The sequence below is a fragment of the Haemaphysalis longicornis genome, unplaced genomic scaffold (assembly GCF_048455015.1).
Source record: "Haemaphysalis longicornis isolate Haplotype H1 unplaced genomic scaffold, Haemaphysalis longicornis Haplotype H1 scaffold_6, whole genome shotgun sequence".
NCBI classification, from domain to species: domain Eukaryota; kingdom Metazoa; phylum Arthropoda; class Arachnida; order Ixodida; family Ixodidae; genus Haemaphysalis; species Haemaphysalis longicornis.
In genome coordinates, this window is record NW_027526407.1 from 53054731 (window position 1) to 53075867 (window position 21137).

Here is a 21137-nt window from a genome sequence, read left to right on the forward strand (position 1 = left end):
CAAACTTCGAAGAAAACAATCAAGATATTAAAGAAGGCGCAAAGCAGTGGCAACACCCTACCCACTTTCCAGCCACTTTTCTATGACGTCACAGGGACTTTTTATGTGCGATTGGAGGCGGCTGACCCAAGACACTGCAAAAGACGTGACTGGGAAATAGTTGTAGGGCCTCTAGTCCTGTTTGATCTCAGTACTTGAATACTAACGATCAGCTAACGCACACATAAAAATGTTCTGGTGCCGGTTTATGACACGTCACCCCTGCCGATATTGCGTCATTATGGCGCAAAATATCAACGTTTTTTTATGTTTCTTGCGTTTGTTCGGTTAAAAAGCGCCTGTCGTAGCTGGAATGGACTTGAGTGAGCTAGCAAAGCCTAAATCTTTCAAAAACAATGACATTCAATTTTTTCTTCATGGCCCTTAATAGAGACGGATTTACTCACCCTGGCTGCTGGAGACTCTTACGATGCCCGTCAGTAGAAATATCAGGAAGATGGGTGAGTAGCAAGATGCCTTTTCAGCTGCCGATTAGTGTCGTAGCCACTCTTACAGGTATTGCAATAGAATTTCCAGTTATTCGGGTGACTCTTGTTCCTGTGTCTCCGCAGCGAGCTTGGGTGCCCGAATTTCTCCTTGCAAAAAGGGCACTGGACATACCTAGAAAGAGACATAGGCATAGATAGACCTAGAATACACAGACAAATCATATCATAGAAAACATAAATTATAAGTACTTAATATTTAAAATTTGCTTGGTGCTAATAATTCTGAAGACCGAAACATAACACAGAGATTTCAAACACTGAGCATTTAAAATTTGTTTGATTCTAATTTTCAAGACCAAACTAGAACACACTATACACGAGTATTAAAGTCATCAGCTGCGAGCCCAAGCCGTGGGTCACATATCAACTAGGTCGGAAGAAAGTTTCTCGAGGTACTTATGTCTGCTTACATGTCTAGAAGGTGCAAGCCTTGCGTACTATTCTGATGAGTATCTTTTCAATGCATTCAATGCACGTCCACCCATCAACGCATCCGCCATGTTGTTTTGCCATGCTTAGACTATATTATACCATCATAATGAATTTTAATTCACCGTAATCTATCTTGATCAACCTTCCTCCCACCTCATTATTACTGTGAATCATCAATACATGTTAATTTTATTTTGATTCGTATAAATCCACCTTCTCCCAGCTAAATCCCACCTTACTGTCAAGGAATAATTGATCATTAATAAATTTGGCAATCATTAATCGTCAATTACACGAAGCTGGTATGCTTTTGTTCGCTTCTGTCCTTGATTGGCTTTTGTACTGTCCGTGTCGACGAGGGTTTAAATGAAGCTCACCTTCCAACGAGACAAATAAACCTGTACCTTAAAGGTGGCCATCAAGGTAAAATACAACTTTTGGTTAATTAGGAAAACTCGTTTGTCCCGAATAACAATGATACCACTCTTATTGCAAACCTTTAACAAATATACACTATGTTAAAGAAAACATAAAGCAGTGGCGACTCCTCACCCACTTTCCAGCAACTGTGTTATGACGTCACAGGATCTTTTAATGTGCGATTGGTGACCGCCGTCCAAAGCCACCACCAAACGACGTGTCTGGGACATTGTAGCGAGGCTTCCAGTTCCGTTTGATTTCATCACTTGAATACTAACGCTCAGTTAACACAACCATGAAAATTCTTTTCGGGGTCGGCTTATAGCACGTCACTCCTGCCAATATTGTGTCACTATGGCGCGAAATCTCAACGTTTTTCAACGTTTCTTGCATTTCTTCGGTTAAAAAGCACCTGCCCTAGCTAGAATGGCTCAGAGTGAGCTATCAAAGTCTAAATCTTTCAAAAACAACAACGTTGTATTTTGTCTTCATGGCCCCTTCAATAGAGCCAGAATCCACTCACCGGGGTCGCTCAAGGGACTTGTGATTCTCGTCAGTAGAACTATCGAGATGCTTTATCAGCTGCTCATAGGTGTCGTAGCCACTCCGACAGTAGTCGCAATACCATTTCCAGTAATACGGGTGACTGTCATTCCTGTGTTTACGCAGCGAGTTTGGGTGCCCGAATTTCTCTTTGCAAAAAGGGCACTTGAAGGGGCGCTCTCCTGTGTGCGTCCGAATATGCGCGTCGAGCTTGTCTTGAGCAGAGCAACTCTTCCCGCAGAACTGTGAAAAATAAAACAAATGCCACTTGACATATTTGCGAGAACGTTCTCGAGAGCATACAATGCAGAGATGAACCATGCGTTTGAGCAAGACTAATTGAGCAAGCTAAGGGTTGGCGTTATACCATTATTTTGTGAGCAGGATTTCACGCCTATTATGCAAAAACTACGTGTTCTATTTCAACTATTCTATCCTCTCTCCTGTTTCTTTCCCTTCACTGCACTTTATTTATTGTGTGTTTTCATTTTTTCGCAACAGCTCTCTTGGATGCTGGGTTGTGTACGTATCAGGCAATTGCTATACCTACATCATGAATGCTGGAAACGTGCACCGCGCGCCTCGCATATGGCCCGCGGAGAAGTATTATGCGGCCCCGGCAAGAGGTTAGAACCCCCTCCCCTTCTCTCTTTCTACCTGAAGGCTGACGTGGTAGTTTTAAGCTCAAATGGGGTTAAACAGGAACAAAGAAAGATCGCTTCCAGATGGCATTGCCCCCACCTCCATCTTCAAACTTATCCAGGTAATGTCTTTCCTTCCTTTCTTTCACCCGTCCAAAGAATCTCCACCCTCTAACAATTTGCCGCCCCGCCCTTGCCGAGTCGGCTTCATGCAACTCGTCCCTCCACCTCGAAAGGTTGCCGGCCCCTGATCATTCACAAATTTTATTCCTTGCTTAGCCTGACCAGCTCTGAAAAGGTCTTTATACTGCGTATTTTCAAGACCAAGCTTTCTTGAAAATTGGCAGTGTATCTTCTCACGTCGGTGCCAATGTTGTCAAAAGACGATGCTTTTCTGCCAACTCTGCCGCGTGAATGCCTCTCTTCTCTTTCACACCCACCTCTACCTTTCCCGGACGTCAAAGTATGCTACGCATGCAATGCACCGAACCCTGACCCAGACCATGAAAAAGAATGTTCACCACGATGTAAACTGTGCAACGGCCCACATCCCACCGGGGTAGCGGGATGCAAGAACCGCTACAAGATTCCATACATTGTAACGCGTCGCCGCTGGGAACGAAAGCGCGTGGAACAGCAGCAGCCGCCATCAGGCCTAGCGGACTTCCCGCAGCTGCAGCCACAAGAGCAGGCGCGAGCGCAGGTGCAAGCGCCAGCTGCGGGCCGACGGAGCCGCTCACGTCATCGCAGCAGCAGTCGCCGCCGCTCGGCCAGCCGCCGCCGCAGCGCCAGTCGCAGCGCTAGTCGGAAAGGTCAAGCGGCGCGCTCAAAAGAGCGAGTGGCGTGGGCCGACGTAGTCAAGCCGCCAGCTCCCAAACCGCAAGCACCCAAGCCAACACCTCCACCGGCGAAACTCTCACCGAATCCAGAAATGATCGCCCTTCGAGCAGAGAATGACCGACTAAAACTCCAGGTCGCGGAACAAGACGCGCGCATTGCTGAAATGAACAGGAAGCTGGACCAACTGATCGCCCTCCAGCAACAACCACCGACACCCACCCAAGATGCTCCTGCTGAAGAAATGGTCGACGAGGATTCGGAAACAGATGAACCCGAACCCCAAGTAAAGAGAAGAGCCACTGACGTACCCAAGGAGGGGAAGCTGAAAGCAGCCTTTCACCGCCTCGAAGAACGTTTCAACAGGCATGAAGAACGATTCAACCAACATGCGGAATCAACCAACAAGCGTCTAGCAGCACTCGAAGCTACCACTGCAAATATCAACACACGCCTCACGACGCTTGAACAGACGTGTCAAGCCACGCAACACAGCATTCAGGCGATACAAGAAACACTCGTACAGATGCAAGCAGCCATCGCTAAACTCGGCTCCGGAACGCACCACCCGCAACCCAACCAACGCCCAACATGGCCAGAGCAGCATTAGCCCCTAACCGAGAACTAGTTGTCTGGCAATGGAACGCAAACGGTTTCCAGCGCAGACGAGCAGCCCTACAACAATACATCAAACAGCTCCCACGATCACCAGATGTTATCCTACTCCAAGAAACGCATAGTGAGATCCCTCCGACTTTTCCGGGGTACCGCTCCCACGCCAGCCCGCCCAGTGCGCGAGCCATCGGTAAAGGCGCCGGTAAGGGAGTATGCACCCTGGTGAAGAAGGGTATCACCTTCATCGAACATACACTTCTACATAACAGCGCCATCGAACACTGTGTAGTGGAACTTGTCACCGGGAAGAAGAAGAAAGAGAGCACTTTCGTAGTAAACATATACAGCAACCCCAAGCACTACCAGCAAAAGTTCAGAACCCTAATGCACAAAACGAGCCAACTAGCCCGAGACAACACCGCGGTGCTATGCGGCGACTTCAATGCGCCTCACACCGAATGGGGCTACCCCAAGACAAGTGCCAAGGGACGCAACCTGCTCGAGGACACCATGGACGCCGGCTACCAGCTGATCAACGATCCTGCAAGGTACACCCGAATCGGCTTATCCGTACAACGGGACACGAACCCGGACCTTACTTTCTGTAAGGCGACACGCAGCAACGCTGGGATACGGTGGCGCAATACCGGCGAAACGCTGGGCAGCGACCATTGCATCATAGAGATCACAGTACCGCTAAGGACCATGGGGCACACTCCCAAAAAACAAAGCATAACGGACTGGACAGCCTATCGTAAAGCACTGGAGAACTCCCCGACCCAGATGGACGACATCGAAGAATGGATGCAAGCTTTAACAGAAACGGTTCGAACAGCCACCACAGACGTCGAACTCGAAGACTCCCTCCCTCAAGCCGACAGCCGACTTGCTCACCTGCTGGAAGCAAATAACTCGTTACACAATAGATGGAAGAAACAGCGGCACAACAGAAAGCTTCGTAGGAAGGTTGCGATACTCAACCGCGAGATTGAGAAACACTGCGCAGTCCTCTGTCGCCAACAATGGAACGCAGTGTGCAATAAAGCTGACGGACAGCTGCACAAAAGTCGAACTTGGCACTTGTTACGCCATCTGTTAGATGAGACCAAGAGCAAAGGGACGCAACACCATGTACGTGCCCGCATCATACACCGAGCTCAGAAAGAACTCGCCGAAGCCGAGGTCTGCCGACGTCTAAACGACAAATACTTGTCCGCTACTCCCCCCGAACCTCTCCCAGACTACACGGGAGCAAGCAACGACCTCCTCGACAGGGACATCGAGGAATGGGAAGTAAGGGCAGTATTGCAAACGATCAACAGCAATTCAGCAGCCGGACCCGACAAGGTCACGAACAAAGCTCTCCGCAACCTAAGCGATAATGCCATCTCCGCACTAACACGCTTCTACAACAAATGCTGGAGCAGTGGCCGATTGCCCAAAAGATGGAAGGAAGCGAAAACAGTCCTTATTCCTAAACCTGGAAAGCCTCCTAACATCGACAATCTGCGTCCCATCTCACTCACATCGTGCATAGGCAAAGTTCTGGAGCATGTGCTGCTTAACCGATGGCAATTATACCTAGAGAATGAAGGATTGTACCCAAACACAATTCTGGGTTTCCGAGCGAAACTAAGCACACAAGATGCTATGCTGCTACTTAAACACGAAGTCATAGACCAATCAACCAACACCCTCGACAACAGAGCAGTCCTAGGCCTGGACCTCCAAAGTGCGTTCGATCGAATCCGCCATTCGGCAATCCTGGAACAAATATCTCACCTTAATATGGGACAACGGACCTTCTGCTACGTTAAAGACTTCCTGTCGTACCGAACGACAACAATTCATGCGGGGGATATCCAGCTCCCCACAAAGTCGTTGGGCAGCGTCGGAACACCGCAGGGGTCGGTAATCTCACCCATGCTGTTCAACCTGGTAATGATTGACGTGGCAAAGAGGCTTGCTAAACTCCCCGACGTCAGGCACACAATATACGCCGACGACATCACCCTGTGGGTGACGGGGGGCAGCGATGGCCACATAGAAGCCACCTTACAACAGGCAATTGACGTGATATAAAATCGGCTGAGAGGTACCGGTCTAACCTGCTCTCCCTCAAAATCTGAACTCCTCATCCTACCACCACGAGAAAAATGCGCCAGTACATCTACGACCACAAGCATCATCCTTCGAACAAGAGACGGGACTGCAATTCCACATGTCAAGACCCTGCGTGTCCTCGGGCTTCATCTGGACGTGATCAGAAGGAACGGCTCCACCATCAGCAAACTGGAAACAAAGGTATCGGCAGCCACCAGACTCATCCGAAGGGTGTCCACCCGATACGCAGGCATGAGGGAAGCAAGCCTCCTCCGCCTTGTCCAATCCTTTGCAATCAGCCATTATGCATACATCGCGGCCTTCCACAATTGGAAATCAGCCGAGCGCCAGAGTCTCGACGCAATCATCCGCAAGACGTACAAGGCAGCACTGGGGCTATATCCACACACTAGCACGGACAAGCTCCTTGAGCTAGGCATACATAACACTATAGATGAAATAGCAGAAGCCCAGCATACAGCGCAGCTTACAAGATTATCGCTAACAAGAACGGGACGCTACATACTGCCACGGCTCGGCTACCAAAATCAAGCACTACAAGACGACAAGGACCATGTATCACTCCACAGGACCTGCTCCGCAGACTCCACGTATCGCCGATCCCCCGCCACATGCACCCCGAACACAACCAAGAGAGAAGGCTCGCAAGAGCGAAGGCACTCACGGCATCGCACGCCAACGACTCGGGAGCATATTACGTAGATGTGGCCAAGCACCCAAATCAGCCGAACACGTATGCGGCAGCTGTTATAGCCGCCAACACCGGCGAACTATACACCGCAGGCAGCGTCAAAGCCAAGAGTGTGCATCACGCCGAGGAAATGGCGATCGCACTGGCACTCACAAGTCCGAAGTGTACCACTGTGATCAGCGACTCGCGGACAGCGATCGTGAACTACGCCACAAATCGTGTCTCCCACAGTGCAGTGAGGGTGTGCGGGGCCCTACCTCCCAAAGAAATGACGGTGACTATTAGGTGGTTCCCGGCGCACGCCGGCCCGTTGGGCACGGGCAGCAACCGCAACGAGGAGGCGGACCGAGCAGCGCACGCGCTCACCGGACGCGGCACAAGCTCCAGCCCCCAACTTGCAGAGCAAGAGCTCGACGAAGCGTCGCCACTCACCACCTATAGGGACATCCTTGAGTGGTATCGAGCTAACCGCCCGACCTTCCCACCACCGCACCCTCGTCTGACGAGACGAGAAGCGGTCGTGTACAGACAACTACAAACTAATGCGCTAATGACTCCGGTGATAGCCAAACACATTTGTCCAGAAGTGTTCCCAAGCGACGTGTGTGTGTTGTGTAAGAAGGACAGAGCCACAGCATCTCACATTCTGTGGGACTGTAGACTACACCCCAGTGAAGCCAATACAGCCAAAATGCTCCCGCCGCTCCTCGCAAGTGCGACCAGAGACAAGGACTACGAAATACAACATACGGCCGTCCAGCAGGTGTTGGGGGCCCTCGAACGCCAGCGCCCCGAAACTGCTGCCTCCACTGGAGGCAATGCATGAGTAGGGAGCCGACGACGAGTGGCGGCCCGACACGACGACTAGGCTGCGTCCCAGCTGCCGGACTCAATAAAGATGTTTGCTCTCTCTCTCTCTACCGCTCTCCCCTCTCGTCTCGCTTCTCCCACGATAAGATTAGCGGAGGTTTGCTCAAGTCAATTCAATTTTCCCACGTACCGCTGCTCACGCGTCATAGCCCGGGAGCAGCGCGCATCTATTTACAGTTGATAGAACACCGCCTAGAAGCAGTTATCTGTTGATGGTTTGCCTCAAATGTGCCTATTGAGGCCTTTTTGCTCACCCATATTGACAAGTATAAAGTAGGATACAATGTTTATTGGTTTGTAAATGTTTTGTCTGTGTAGGCCTATTGCTTCAGATTTCTTTTATATTCTCGCAAGTAGGCTGAATCAAGGAACAGACCGACAAACCAAAATTTTCGGCTTTTAGTAGCGCGAGAAAGGATTTCGTCTCTAAAATTGTTCGTTTAGGAGAGCCTGGTTAGCTTTTTTTAATCTTTCCAACACCTTACGCCTTTTTTTCGGTTTTGAATTTTTATGTAAACCTTGAAATAAATCTGATGAACCTATCTATCAAGCAAACAAACAACTTTCGCGTTCTTTGAGGAGTACGAGTAGTTACTATTGCTTTGCACCATTCCTCCTCAGATGGGTTACCAGCACTCTGTCGATTCACTTATACGTTCTCGGCCTACTCCCACACAAGGATGTCTACCCTACCGTTTTTCACTTCAACTGCCCAACGGATTCCAGATCCATCCAACACCGCATCCTTCCAGACGAAGCGCATTCCGCAAACCACCTGAATTCTTAACTGCACCTGGTCATCACTAGTGTTTCACAAGTAGTGGCTTCTGGTTCAGTGCTAAGTTCTGACGTGCGTGTTTCACGTTTCACATCTTGGCTGAATGTGTACGCATGTACAAAAACGCACACGATTGGTTGAGCACGTCGTCTGAGTTACTCGGACGGGCTTATGCCCTAAACTGAAAGATCGCCCACCCATTCAGTGCATCTGAAGTGACCCTGACTGACCGGACTGGGTACACTCTGTAAATAGGACCTCAAGACTGCCGGAGTTCCTACTGGGAGAATTAGGGCCCTCGCCCCCATACCTACTTTCCATCAGTGCCTCGTGGTCTCTCATTTAGAAATTGTTTACCACACTCAATACGCGCGATACATTTTTCCGATATAGGTACAGTCGTTTACAGGCTTAGCTAGAGCAACGCTTTACCCACTTATCGTCTCCTCCTGCTTTGGTATAAGGTAGTTTAGTCACCATTGCTGCATTTCTGTCAAGTTTAAGGGGCTCTAAAGTTTTCCACACTGCTTAGAACAGTTTTTGTTTGGAGTATTTGAGTTATTCAACGTTAAAGTTAAATGTGATGCTCCAGTTAATCCCGTGGACGACTGTACAAGCCAAGCACTCCCGGTGGGACGCAGTAAGTTAATTAAATGGGTTGATATGCCGCGCCCGACCCAATACCACCCTTAAAAAATACCAGACCAGCCTTATTTACGGAAGAAATTGGTAGAATTGATCCAAGAAAAGGTTTTTTAACTTGAAGTAAATCTCGCGGCCTTGCAAAATTTTGGCACTCCTGGGGCACGTACCTATAGACATAGACAAAACAAAATATTGTTTGTGCCAAATACAGCAAAACAATGAAGAATAGACATACATATACTTCTTGCATGCGTACCACTACAATATTCACAAGCTGTACCACTAAGGTAACATCCCGTAAACAGTAAATAAAAGTACCATGAGAGGTGCATTCTACGTTATCCTTCGCGTGCTTTGGATAGATTGTTTGTAGTTGTAGCAACGTTGAATATCTCTAATTTTGACCCGAACGGTACGTCTCCTGGACATCTGCAATGTCGATTGCTTACATCTTCTGGATATCTGCAGCACGTAACGCGGTTTGCTGGGTAGAGTGTTGGTGCATTAATCCGGTGTTTTACCCTTTAGTCTCGAAGGCAGAACAGGGAGGGTGCTTTAGCAGTTACTCAAAACAATACAATGAGTGTTCCAAGCAAGCCAGTAGATGGCACTGGGCGCGTACGGGGAGTGGCTGGCTTGTATCACCACAGGGAAACGGAATTTCCCCACGCACACATTCGAAAGTGGGCTGGATACAGCCAAATAACTTTCATATCTAATCAATTGTAGTTCGCCCAAGGGATGTATTCATTCACCTGTGGGTGAATGGAGCTTTGTTCCAGAGATTGTTATTGAACGCCCTGCTATCGCAGAGCCCCGTCAACCATAGCTGTCCCAATGGACTGCTTATGGCGACGTGCTTGGTTCTGTTCCGCCATTCTCGAACCCTATCTTTTGAAAAAAGTGTAAAGACACCATCACCGCAATACGAGATGGTGCTCCTTCGGAGGTTATTTAAAAACGCATTTGTAGCATCCCAACAACCGCTTCCTACAAATAAGCATCCCAAAGAACTAAGCATCCCAACAACTAAGTTTATTATGAAACATTGACACTCGCGGTGTTTGAAAAGTTTGTAAGAGCAGTGTTTTCAATGAAAACTTTCTTAAGTGAGCTGCGATGCGTAGTTCGTAGAGCTGTAGTTCATAGTTCGTAGAATCTTGACTTTGGCTCTGTCAAGATTCTATTCACCATTTGAGTCGCGCAGGCTGACAATAATGGCTTGTTAAAAAAAAACACGAAGACAAATTGCAAGTTTGGCTTGAAAAAGAGTGCTCTGTCCCACAGAGTTTCATACACACATATACTACAGGGAAATCTGACGCCACTGGCTAAAAGAGCAGCGCTTCAGCGAGCGTTCCGTCATGTCACGAGCAGGCACGTTCCACTTCTCCTTGCAATAACTCACGAACAGGCTGAAAAGTTGTGTGTGACTTCAAAAAAAGCAACAATTTTGTTGTGAAAAGGTTATTTTATGTAGTGAATTATAAAAATAAAGTGCAAACAAGGTTCATTTGTCAAGAAATATTTAAAAGCGTTCTGCTGAACGAGCAACGAAAATGTTACAATCGCGTTTGAATTTCGCTTCAAGTTCAAGAAGAAGCCATGTGCCTAGCCAAGCCAAGTGGGCGAGGACCGTCACTCGCTGATATGGCAGTACCCACGGCGGTACGCGGCTACAGCGACAAATTTCCTTCTGCTATATCTATATATATATATATATATATATATATATATATATATATATATATAAGAAAAGAAAAACTTTGAACAAGGTAAAAGCACGATTATTGTCAATGTTTCAGCAAAAAGACTTGCTTTCGTATATATAGATATATATATACAGTAATACCTCGTTAACTCGAAGTCGTAAAAACCAGGAAAAATTTTGAGATAAACGGATTTTCGAGATAAGCAAAGTTGCGCTAATCGCCGGGAAAAATGAGCGCTCTTCAGAAAAATCACTACTACTTACCGGCTCTTCAGCGGCAGTTTCTAATCTTTCTTCTCGTGCAGGTTTAAAAGAGAAAAAAATAACATACAAGAGACTTGGGTTTTTGCCGCACTGCCATTTTATTTAGCAGATAAAAACTGCCTAATGCTCGTCTGCTTTGCGGTCGTACAAAGAGAAAAAAATAACATACAAGAGACTTGGTTTTTGCCGCACTGCCATTTTATTTAGCAGATAAAAACTGCCTAATGCTCGTCTGCTTTGCGGTCGTACTCGGGCCTAGGAAGGCGTCCTCCAGCTGCTTGACGCATCGCATCAGTCGATCTTCCCCGCCGCTGCACTCGACCTTTTTTCGAAGCAAGCGCAGCAAATTTCTCCTCTCAGAAGATGTCGGCACCTCTCGAGGTGGTTCGTCATCGCCGTCGTCTCCGCCGTCCCCTACGTTAGTGGCCGTTTGAACGAGCCGTTTTGAGCTCGCTCGTTTAGTGGCCGTTTGAGCCGTTTGAGCGCGGCTAAATAAGAAAAAAAATTGACGGACTTCAGGCGTGGCAGCATCGCGCGATTCTTGTGAAATGGTCCGGCGGCGGAATTTTCGTTCCACTCCCAGTCAATATTTCGAGTTATCCGCAATCCGACCCAAAAATTCTTCGAGATAAAGGGAAAAATATACATGGGACGTATAGGAAAATGTTCGGTGCCCCGGAGAATTTCGTCTTAGCCGATTTTTCGAGATATGCGAGTTCGAGTTAACGCGGTATTACTGTATATACAAGGGAAGAAAAACTTCGAACAAGGTAAAAGCACGATTGTGGCCTACGTTTCAGCAAAGAGAACTTGCTTTCTAAGAAAAACAAGCAAGTTCTCTTTGCTGAAACGTAGGCCACAATCGTGCTTTTACCTTGTTCGAAGTTTTTCTTCTCTTGTGTTCTCTACCATCTTCAAAATTCTACTACTCCCTATATATATATATATATATATATATATATATATATATATATATATATATATATATATATATATATATATATATATATATATGCAACCATATGCTCTGTCGTTATGACAATAATACCAACTTTATCGCAAACTTCAATTGTAGTGGGGCCTTTGGTTCCGTTTGGTTCGCACCACTTCATTGATAACGTACAGTTCACCCTCATAGATATGTTTTTAGTGAGTCTCTTCCATGTTCGGTCTCGGACTCACCGCAAACTCCTCGGGCGGGAAGCACTCCGGCATTCGTCTTATCTTTTGTATATATTTCTATGGAGTGGCGAATCCTCGGACTACCCTTGCACGGTCCGCGGATAGTGCGAGACTGTAAAATGAAGAGCCCCACTATCCCCCTGTTTTATGGCACTGTTGACGTCCTGCAGTGCGAAAGTTGAAGTTTTTTATTACTTTTTCGTTTGGTTCTAGTTGAAAATTGCTTTTCGTGGCTGGAATACCGTGAGCGAGTTACCAAAGACTAGTTGTTTAAAACTGACCAAGGTAGTCTTTCGTCTTCATGGCACTTTTAGGTACATGTGGCCCTCATATTTTGCCCAGCCATAAATTCTCTTTATACGTCTGCTGGGTGTCCCCCATGGACGAATAGACGTTTGCAGTGAGCCCGGAATATTCCCCTTTGTGCCCTCCCGATCGCAAGTGTTAATTATGTAACTTCCGTAGCTTCTTTTGTCACCTCTAGATTAGTTCAATCTCGCAGGTCAGAGGCTTGGTAAACAAAAAAAAATGCGGTACGCCACTGTCCGAAAACCTTGAAACTTTAAGGCAAGAAGCGTCGAAGTACATCCAGAAAACTTCAAGTAACCAAAGAAAAACAGTACCCGACAAGTGAAGGAGTTGTCTTTGGGATTGTAGGTGGAGTTGCGCTGATCATGCACATCTTGCTTGGAGCTGTGACCGGTATCTTCAGGTACGGAAAGTCTGGGCTTCTTTCCGTGCAGTGCTGAAATAAAAAATATCTCAGCGTTTAAAAACAACCGCAGAATATATTTGAACAATTGAAACATCTATTGGCTTGTGCAACATGTTCTTAAATTGAACACTTAATTGGTATGTGAAGAGAAACTTGGCCCCGTATCTGCTTAGTTAGCTTCTAAATTTGTCTAAAGCTGATAGCCTTCTGCCGCCCCTGTAATGTACAGGTCTCTCTTCTCTCTACCGCACGCCGCTCATTCACTACTCCAATTTCAGTCATTCCACGATTAATGCAATTGAGATTTTCACAGTTAAAGCAGGACGTTGGGCTAGTTGATTCTTTCCTTATTGCATCTCACTAGAGGAAAAACGTGACGAGGACGACGAAGAAAAAGCACACAGGAGGCTCGCTGAGGGGGCCACCCCGCGACCTTCAGTAATGTTGCTCATGGACTCTCCGGATGCATGACTTTCCTCAAAAAGCGTTAATCCTATGCTTAAAACATTTTATTCTTTGATACTCGTGTGCGGGAGATAAGGCTTGTTTGGTGGCCTGGCCAGTATGGATTAACCCTCTATGAATCCTGATAAGTTAGCTAAAGTTAGCTGATAAGTTAGCTAAATTGACTTTGGCTTTACCGATTGCAGAGGTGCTTCCCACATTCGCATGCGTGTTGCTATCCCGTTATCGCCAATACCTATTGACCCAACACATGTCTGATCACGCGCTCCACACTTCTCCTGAACTCGAAGATCTCAGGTTCTGCTGGAAAAGAAGTCTCTTTCAAACTCTCTCGTGCGAATTATCGCTGACCTCTTTTGCAACGAAATTGAATCTAATGAACACTTTTTTCCTTTTTTGCCGCCGATTCCCTAATTATCTAAGTAGGTGGCTGGAGGCACTGCGATGGCTTGGACTGCCATTGACTCTACCGGTGCTTTTATCGTTTGGGGGCACAAAGCTAGGCCACTGCTATAAGGATGTTTGTCCCGCCATCCATTCATTCATTTCGGAGACAGCTAGTCTGCCAAGCTAGAAGTATTCCGATCACGCTTACTTTTATTTTATTTTATCCTATCTCTTTCTTTTTCCCTATTTCTCTTGCCTCTACACACTAAATATTTTTTCTGCTCTATTATTTTATCTCATATAATTCGTTTTCATGAAAAAACAAACTGTTATTGCCCAATCCCCCAAAGTGGGTATGCGTATTTTTGATAAGCCACACCACCACCACTATCTGACCGCCCACGTAAGTGGGGCCCTAGGTGCGTCCCAGTGCTTAATGGCAAAATGTCACTTAGGAGAGAGCGGAGTTGGTCACGTAACAAACACGTGTTAAGGACATATTACTAGAAATTAAGAAGAAGAAATGGACGTGGGCAGGGCATGTACTGCGAAGGCAAGATAACCGCTGATCATTGAGGGTAACAGAGTGGATCCCCAGACCAGGCAAGCGCTGCAAGGGGCACCAGAAAGTTCGATGGGCAGATGAGATTAAAAAGTTTGCGGGGATAAATAGGTCACATTTGGCACAGGACCGAGGTAATTGGAGAATAATGGGAGAGGCCTTTGCCCTGCAGTGGGCGTAGATAGGCTGATGATGATGATGATGTCACTTTGAAAAAAAACAGCGGCAAAAACGATACGACAGAAAGTAACGACAAACACTGCGCTGTTACTCCCTGTCGTATCGTTTTTGCGCTGTTTTTTCTAAGTGGCATCATGCACCAACTAGCCCGTCTCAGTTCACTTGTGGCAAAATGTGGTAGGGTATGAAAGTGACCGAACCCGACAGGAGATTAACGATCCCTATAATATCTACAGCGAATCAGCAAACAATGGACTCTCGTATTAAGGCCCTGGACCAGCATCTTCAGCGTCCTCTGCAATTAGGCTCCCACGGACTAATGCAACTATTGTTTGCTATCTCTGGCTGGGAGTCGCCTTCACAAATGCTTACTCGTATTTGATCGGACTGGCAGACAGTGAGGCGCGTGAAGTCTGTGACACACCGGGGACATGCATACGCTATGCTCTCTGCGAGTGTCCACATTTTGTAGCTTAAGCTGCACTGGCCGAGGTTGAGCAGTTTTGCGTGTGCCGTGAAAGGCCGTTCTGCGCAAGCGCGAGGAGCATTGGGTTCGTTTGGATCGGTTCAGATTGGCTTGGCTTGGCGTGTATGGGATGGGATTGGACTGGATTGTATTGACTTGGAATAAATTGGATTGTGTTGGATTGAAATCCAGTCCAATTGGAGTACGAGTGTGTAGAAAATTTAGTGCACATTCGCCAGTTAGCGTATTCCAGAGGAGTGATGTCATAGCCGCGGCAGACGCACTGGCGCCAGCGCGTGCCTAGCAGTCCGCCTCCGTTGCGTAGTAGCCAAGTCTGACGCTGCACCGGAGCCGCTGGAGAGCCGTACTGCGGGAGGAGCCATGCGCGAGGAGCAGTGACTGTACTGGACTGGACCGGACTGGACTGGATTGCATTGGATTGCATTGGCTTGGTTCGGAAATAGTTTTAGCAACAGTAAGCATGATAATCAGCTAATCCTAGACAACCAGGAAACCTAAGAACACCTAGCTGAACGTTAGCCCACACTACGTATATCCTGGCATAGCCGAGCTAAGCCACTGCAAATGTTTTCATCGCCAAGACGGCGACTCTCCCCAACTTCATGGAAGCTGGATTCTCGGTGGCGGTTGTCTGAGGAGAAGAGCCTGGACCACTGGCCTTCTCCGTATTCTACCCACAAGGGGACAAAAGCGCTTCTGTGCTACCAAAAACAACCAACCTGCACAGAAGACTGTGCAGAAAAGAGTGTGTATATGAAGTCAGTGAACTCTATCATCTATAGTCCCGAAACACTGGCCCCACCTCTTTACGCTCTGTCCTTACCTTCCCCTTCTTTTACTACTTTCATCTTTTTTTTCTCATTGCTCCTCTTCCCCACGTGTAGGATAGTAAACTAGGCCACAGCCTGGTTGACATAGCTGCCTTTTCTTTAACTTTGTTCCTTATTTCCTTCAGATAACTGTGTGAGCACGCCTTCCATGGCTCCCACAGGAAAGCAGTTAGGCTTTTTACGAGGGCGCATGCCTGATACATAGCTTAGCGGGTGTGCGGTGGTGAGTAGAAGCATTGAAGGACTCTGCTAGAAGTGACGGGAAAAGGTGTTGTGTATGTTATCTTTCTATGTCTGATGACCGTAAAGTAAAATTTCAGTTTACATCTAGCTGCAGCGTCCTGTGTGCTTAGTCGTCGTCCTCGTTCTTTTTTTGCCAGTGAAATGCAGTGAGAGTTTCTCAGTTTACGCTCACACTGCTCGCGACCTATCTGGTAGTTCTTTTCCACGTAGTTTCTTTCCTGATTCGTTGTTTTCTTCATTTGACTGCGTAAAAACAAATCCAATGTGTCCTGTTAGTAAAACGAACGCTGCTACTTTTGGCTGTGTACTGATATCTGTTGCCTCAGACATTCCCGAGGTTTTTTTGGACCTGCGTAATGTGGACACGTACGCTCTCTTAACAGAAATGCTTGTAAAAAAGATTGTAACGCGTTGTATTTAATAACTCCTCAGGAACTTTACTACCCTACAGAACGCTACGTGGGTACTGCCAGTGAGTATGGACCGAAATGCTATTGTCACTAGTCTAGACCGTGCACTTAGTAACTTTAATTGATACTAATACAATTCTGACTTATTGAATGTAATAACTACATCATTTTCCTACTCCACCTGACGATAAAATGTTTTTTTTTTCAAATCCATATGCTGACTCAAATAAGCTGACAACTGCTGGATCCGACCTCCGTCGTGAAGAACGTGCTGTTGTGTCCTCGGGTACGACCTCGTAGTCAACATCTGACAGATGGCGAAGAACACGATAAGGCCCAAAGTATCGCCGAAGCAGCTTCTCTGAAAGTCCTCGGCGTAGAATCGGCGCCTAAACCCACACAAGGTCGCCTCGTCGATACTCGACGTTGTACTTGTTGTACTTCTTGTATGACCTTGTTGTACTTCTCTGCATTGATTTCTTTTTGATGTCGAATGCGGACGCGTGCGAGCTGGCGCGCTTCCTCCGCCCATTGGGTAAAAGGCTAGGCATCGGTGCTGGTTTTCATCAAAAGCAACATTTCATCTCACGTTGTCGTTACAATATGCATAATTCTAAAATAATCGCTCAAATGTTTCATTTTTGAGACAAGCCAAAGGACCCATCAGAGAACTTTCTGCTACTCGCTATAAAAGAAAGAGCAGATGTGTTTCTAAGGTAATTAAATTCGCTTTCCCCGAGCATCCCGTTGATTTTCTGAATCTATTTGTCTTCTAAGTGTGATAAGTGCGTGTTGTAGTATATCTGTGTCGTGCTGCGCTGTCCACACTCTTACTTTAGGGTATTCACAAGCGCACTCTCTTTTTAGTGTGTGCCATGGGTCAACATTTTTACACCCTTCTCTGCCAAAAAGTGTGTCAAAAAGGTTACGGTGTACACACTAGATTAAGGACGCCCTTGTTACTAGATTATGCATGGCCAGTTAGTAAAAGCAAGTAGATAAGGGCAGTTTTACTTACTAGGACATTCATGCTGAAGGTAGTCATGTGCACTACCTGCTTCGGTTAGTCGACTTACGAATGCTACACTTACTACCACCCGTTAGTAAGTACCTAATGGATGATGTGAGAAGTAATAGGTTAGTGTTCCGTTAGTAAATGCCACAACCTTTTTTAATAGTGTGGGCCATGCCAGCGGTTTCAGCAGTTTGTAAACGGTTTTGCCTATATATACTTAACGTTAAATCTTTGTGTCAACTTTTGGCTGGCAGTTGACTGGAGTGACAGACGGGAAGACAGACAGACAGACAGACAGACAGACAGACAAAAAAATGTAGACATTTTTAGACCTTTACACAGAATAAAGCGACAAGGTTTCCCCAGACCTAAGGTTTCCTAGACCCAAGTTTGTTCCAATTCATCGCTAGCTTATGGTCCGAATATCCTCGAGGAAAGCTGCCCGTGGGATGTTGCAAATCGAGGAGCTACCTGACACGTCTCCATACGTCGTATTTCTCTAAGTCACATCACAGAGGCATGTAGAAAATATTGTTACGAGGCAATAAAAATGTACTTGCATTATTCCCCAGAAAAACTGCTGGGCCGCCACTAGCACACACAAATGATTATGTAAGAAACTCGTCTCGCCATCTGCTTTTACTGGAACCCCTCAAAATCTTTTTTTCAAACTATGACAGGTCCCCTCCCCCGCTGACCACATAGTTTGCTGCTGCTTCTTTTCTGTGCGCCTTGGTGAACTCACAACCGAATCGAACTCGTAATCCAACTCCAATGGCTATCTCGAAACAGTAAATAAAATACACCATTCTCCACCTCTATCGTCGACAGCGTTACCGTCCATTACGCAGTCCTTGACGCTTCCTTCAACGCAGTGAAAAACTATGAAAATCAACTGGCACCCCCTATGGCCACGCTTCGAACCGTCCGTATACTCCGTCAGCTACATCGATATAAAAATAAACACCACAAAGCTAAACAACAAGCTGCCTGTGGTCTTAGTAATTTAGGTATTTCAACTCAACAACTCCCCCACCCGCCGCCCCTGCAACGTAATGAATGGTATGAACATCAGCAAGAAGGCGAGGTACACGGCAGCACCATCATAGTTAAAAGTAACACATCACTAAAGATTCTCCTGCTCCCGACACTCTCAGTACGATGCGACTCCACGCACATTTTTTTTCGTCTCAAAAACCAGTCCTAAAGACTTCATGAGTGCTCTTCATCGCTGTCAAAGCAGTTTCATGAGAGATAAAACACACACGGAAACGCGTCATTCCCGCGCGTGTGGGCACTTTATGACTGTGCTGGCAACATAGAGGAAAATTTCGCTTACGCGTATCTGGGACGCTCTCACTCAGCTGGTGTTTCCCACGTGGTTCTATCGTTTCCGTAGTTCCGTCAGACATTGTATTTAGCTCCTTCGGCATGGGAGGTGTAGGAATTTTACCGTTGACACTGGTCTCTGCCCGTGCTCCACCTTGTTCAGTCGTTTGCTTAGTCCCGTGAGGCATTGTCATTGGCACCTCCGGCATGGCAGCTGTAGGCGTTTCACCCTTGACACTGGTCTCCGACCGTGCTCCACCTTGTTCAGTCGTTTGCTTAGATCCGTGAAGCGTTGTCATTGGCACCACCGAAATGGCAGCTGCAGGAGTTTCACCCTTGACACTGATGTCCGACCGTGCTCCACCTTGTTCAGTTGTTTGCTTACCGTGAGGCGTTGTCATTGGCACCTTCGACATGGCAGCTGCAGGAGTTTCACCCTTGACACTGGTGTCCAACCGTGCTCCACCTTGTTCAGGTGTTTGCTTAGTTCCGTGAGGCATTGTCATTGGCACCTCCGGCATGGCAGCTGTAGGCGTTTCATCCTTGACACTGGTCTCCGACCGTGCTCCACCTTGTTCAGTCGTTTGCTTAGATCCGTGAAGCGTTGTCATTGGCACCACCGAAATGGCAGCTGCAGGAGTTTCACCCTTGACACTGATGTCCGACCGTGCTCCACCTTGTTCAGTTGTTTGCTTACCGTGAGGCGTTGTCATTGGCACCTCCGGCATCACAGCTGTAGAAGTTTCACCCTTGACACTGGTGTCCAACCGTGCTCCACCTTGTTCAGGTGTTTGCTTAGTTCCGTGAGGCATTGTCATTGGCACCTCCGGCATGGCAGCTGTAGGCGTTTCATCCTTGACACTGGTCTCCGACCGTGCTCCACCTTGTTCAGTCGTTTGCTTAGATCCGTGAAGCGTTGTCATTGGCACCACCGAAATGGCAGCTGTAGGAGTTTTACCCTTGACACTGGTGTCCGACCGTGCTCCACCTTGTTCAGGTGTTTGCTTAGATCCGTGAGGCGTTGTCATCGGCACCTCCGACATGGCAGCTGTAGCTGTTTCAACCTTGACACTGGTTACCGACCGTGGCCCACCTTGCTCAGTCGTTTGCTTAGTTCCATCAGGTATTGTCATTGGCACCTCCAGCGTGGCAGCTGTAGGTGTTTCATCCTTGACACTGGTCTCCGACCATGCTCCATGTTGTTCAGTCGTTTGCTTAGATCCGTGAGGCATTGTCATTGGCACCTGCGGCATCACAGGTGTAGGAGTTTCACCCTTGACACTGGTATCCGACCGTGGCCCACTTTGCTCAGTCGTATGCTTAGTTCTGTCAGGCACTGTCATTTCAACCTCCGGCATGGGAGCTGTAGGTCTTTCAACCTTGACACTGGTCTCCAACCGTCGTCCACCTTGTTCAGTCATTTGCTTAGTTCTGTCAGGCGTCGTCATTGGCACCTCGGCAATGGCAGCTGTAGGCGTTTCACCCTTGACACTGGTCTCCGACCATGCTCCACCTTGTTCAGGCGTTTGCTTAGTTCTGTGAGGCATTGTCATTTGCACCTTCGGCTTGGGAGGTGCAGGTGCTTTCACTTTGACACTGGTGTCCAACTGTGGTACCGCGATATTGGCGGTGCTAGTCGAAGGCCGTGCAGGACTAACTAGCAGCCGAACATATTTCGCATTTTCTTCACCCGCGGCTTCCATTTCTTTCGCTATGTGACAGGCGTGTTCCCAAGAGGCTTCCGCGTCAGGCATCGCCAAGAGGCGATCTCGAATGCTTTCGTTTCGAAGACCAACGATAAGTCTGTCCCGCAATGCCTCCTGTAGAAAACTGCCGAACTCGCAATGGACAGCTATTTGTCTCATTCCCATGATGAAATCCGTAATGGTCTCGCTTGGATGCTGCATTCGTCGGTTGAACCGGTACCTTGCAGACACTACGGAACACCTCGGGCTGTAGTAATTTTTTAGTGCGCTTGAAACCTCTTCGAAGGATGCTTGACGGGGCGTCTTCGGAAAAAGCAAGGCCTGAAGCTTGGAGTAGACTTCCTCGGGGAGTGCAATCAAAAAGACAGCTCGCTTCTGGTCTCCCGTGATGTCGTTAGCCTCGGCGTACGTCTCGAAGCGTTCCAGAAACACATCGAAATTTCCACCCTCGGGGTTGAACTCAGGGAGCTTGCCGTATGTAGCGGCCATATCATTGCAGCGCCGAGA

General features: G+C 47.4%; 1 long non-coding RNA gene across 1 annotated transcript in view; it reads right to left on the minus strand.

Annotated features, from left to right (window-relative positions):
* The window catches only part of LOC144142678 (uncharacterized), a 39903-nt gene extending 18766 nt beyond the window's left edge, over window positions 1-21137 (minus strand). Inside the window, exons 1-4 of the long non-coding RNA XR_013317030.1 lie at window positions 18935-21137; window positions 12925-13046; window positions 1924-2186; window positions 447-660 (exon numbers count right to left, since the gene is read on the minus strand). This is a non-coding gene — a long non-coding RNA (uncharacterized LOC144142678). The remainder of the gene's footprint in view (window positions 1-446; window positions 661-1923; window positions 2187-12924; window positions 13047-18934) is intronic.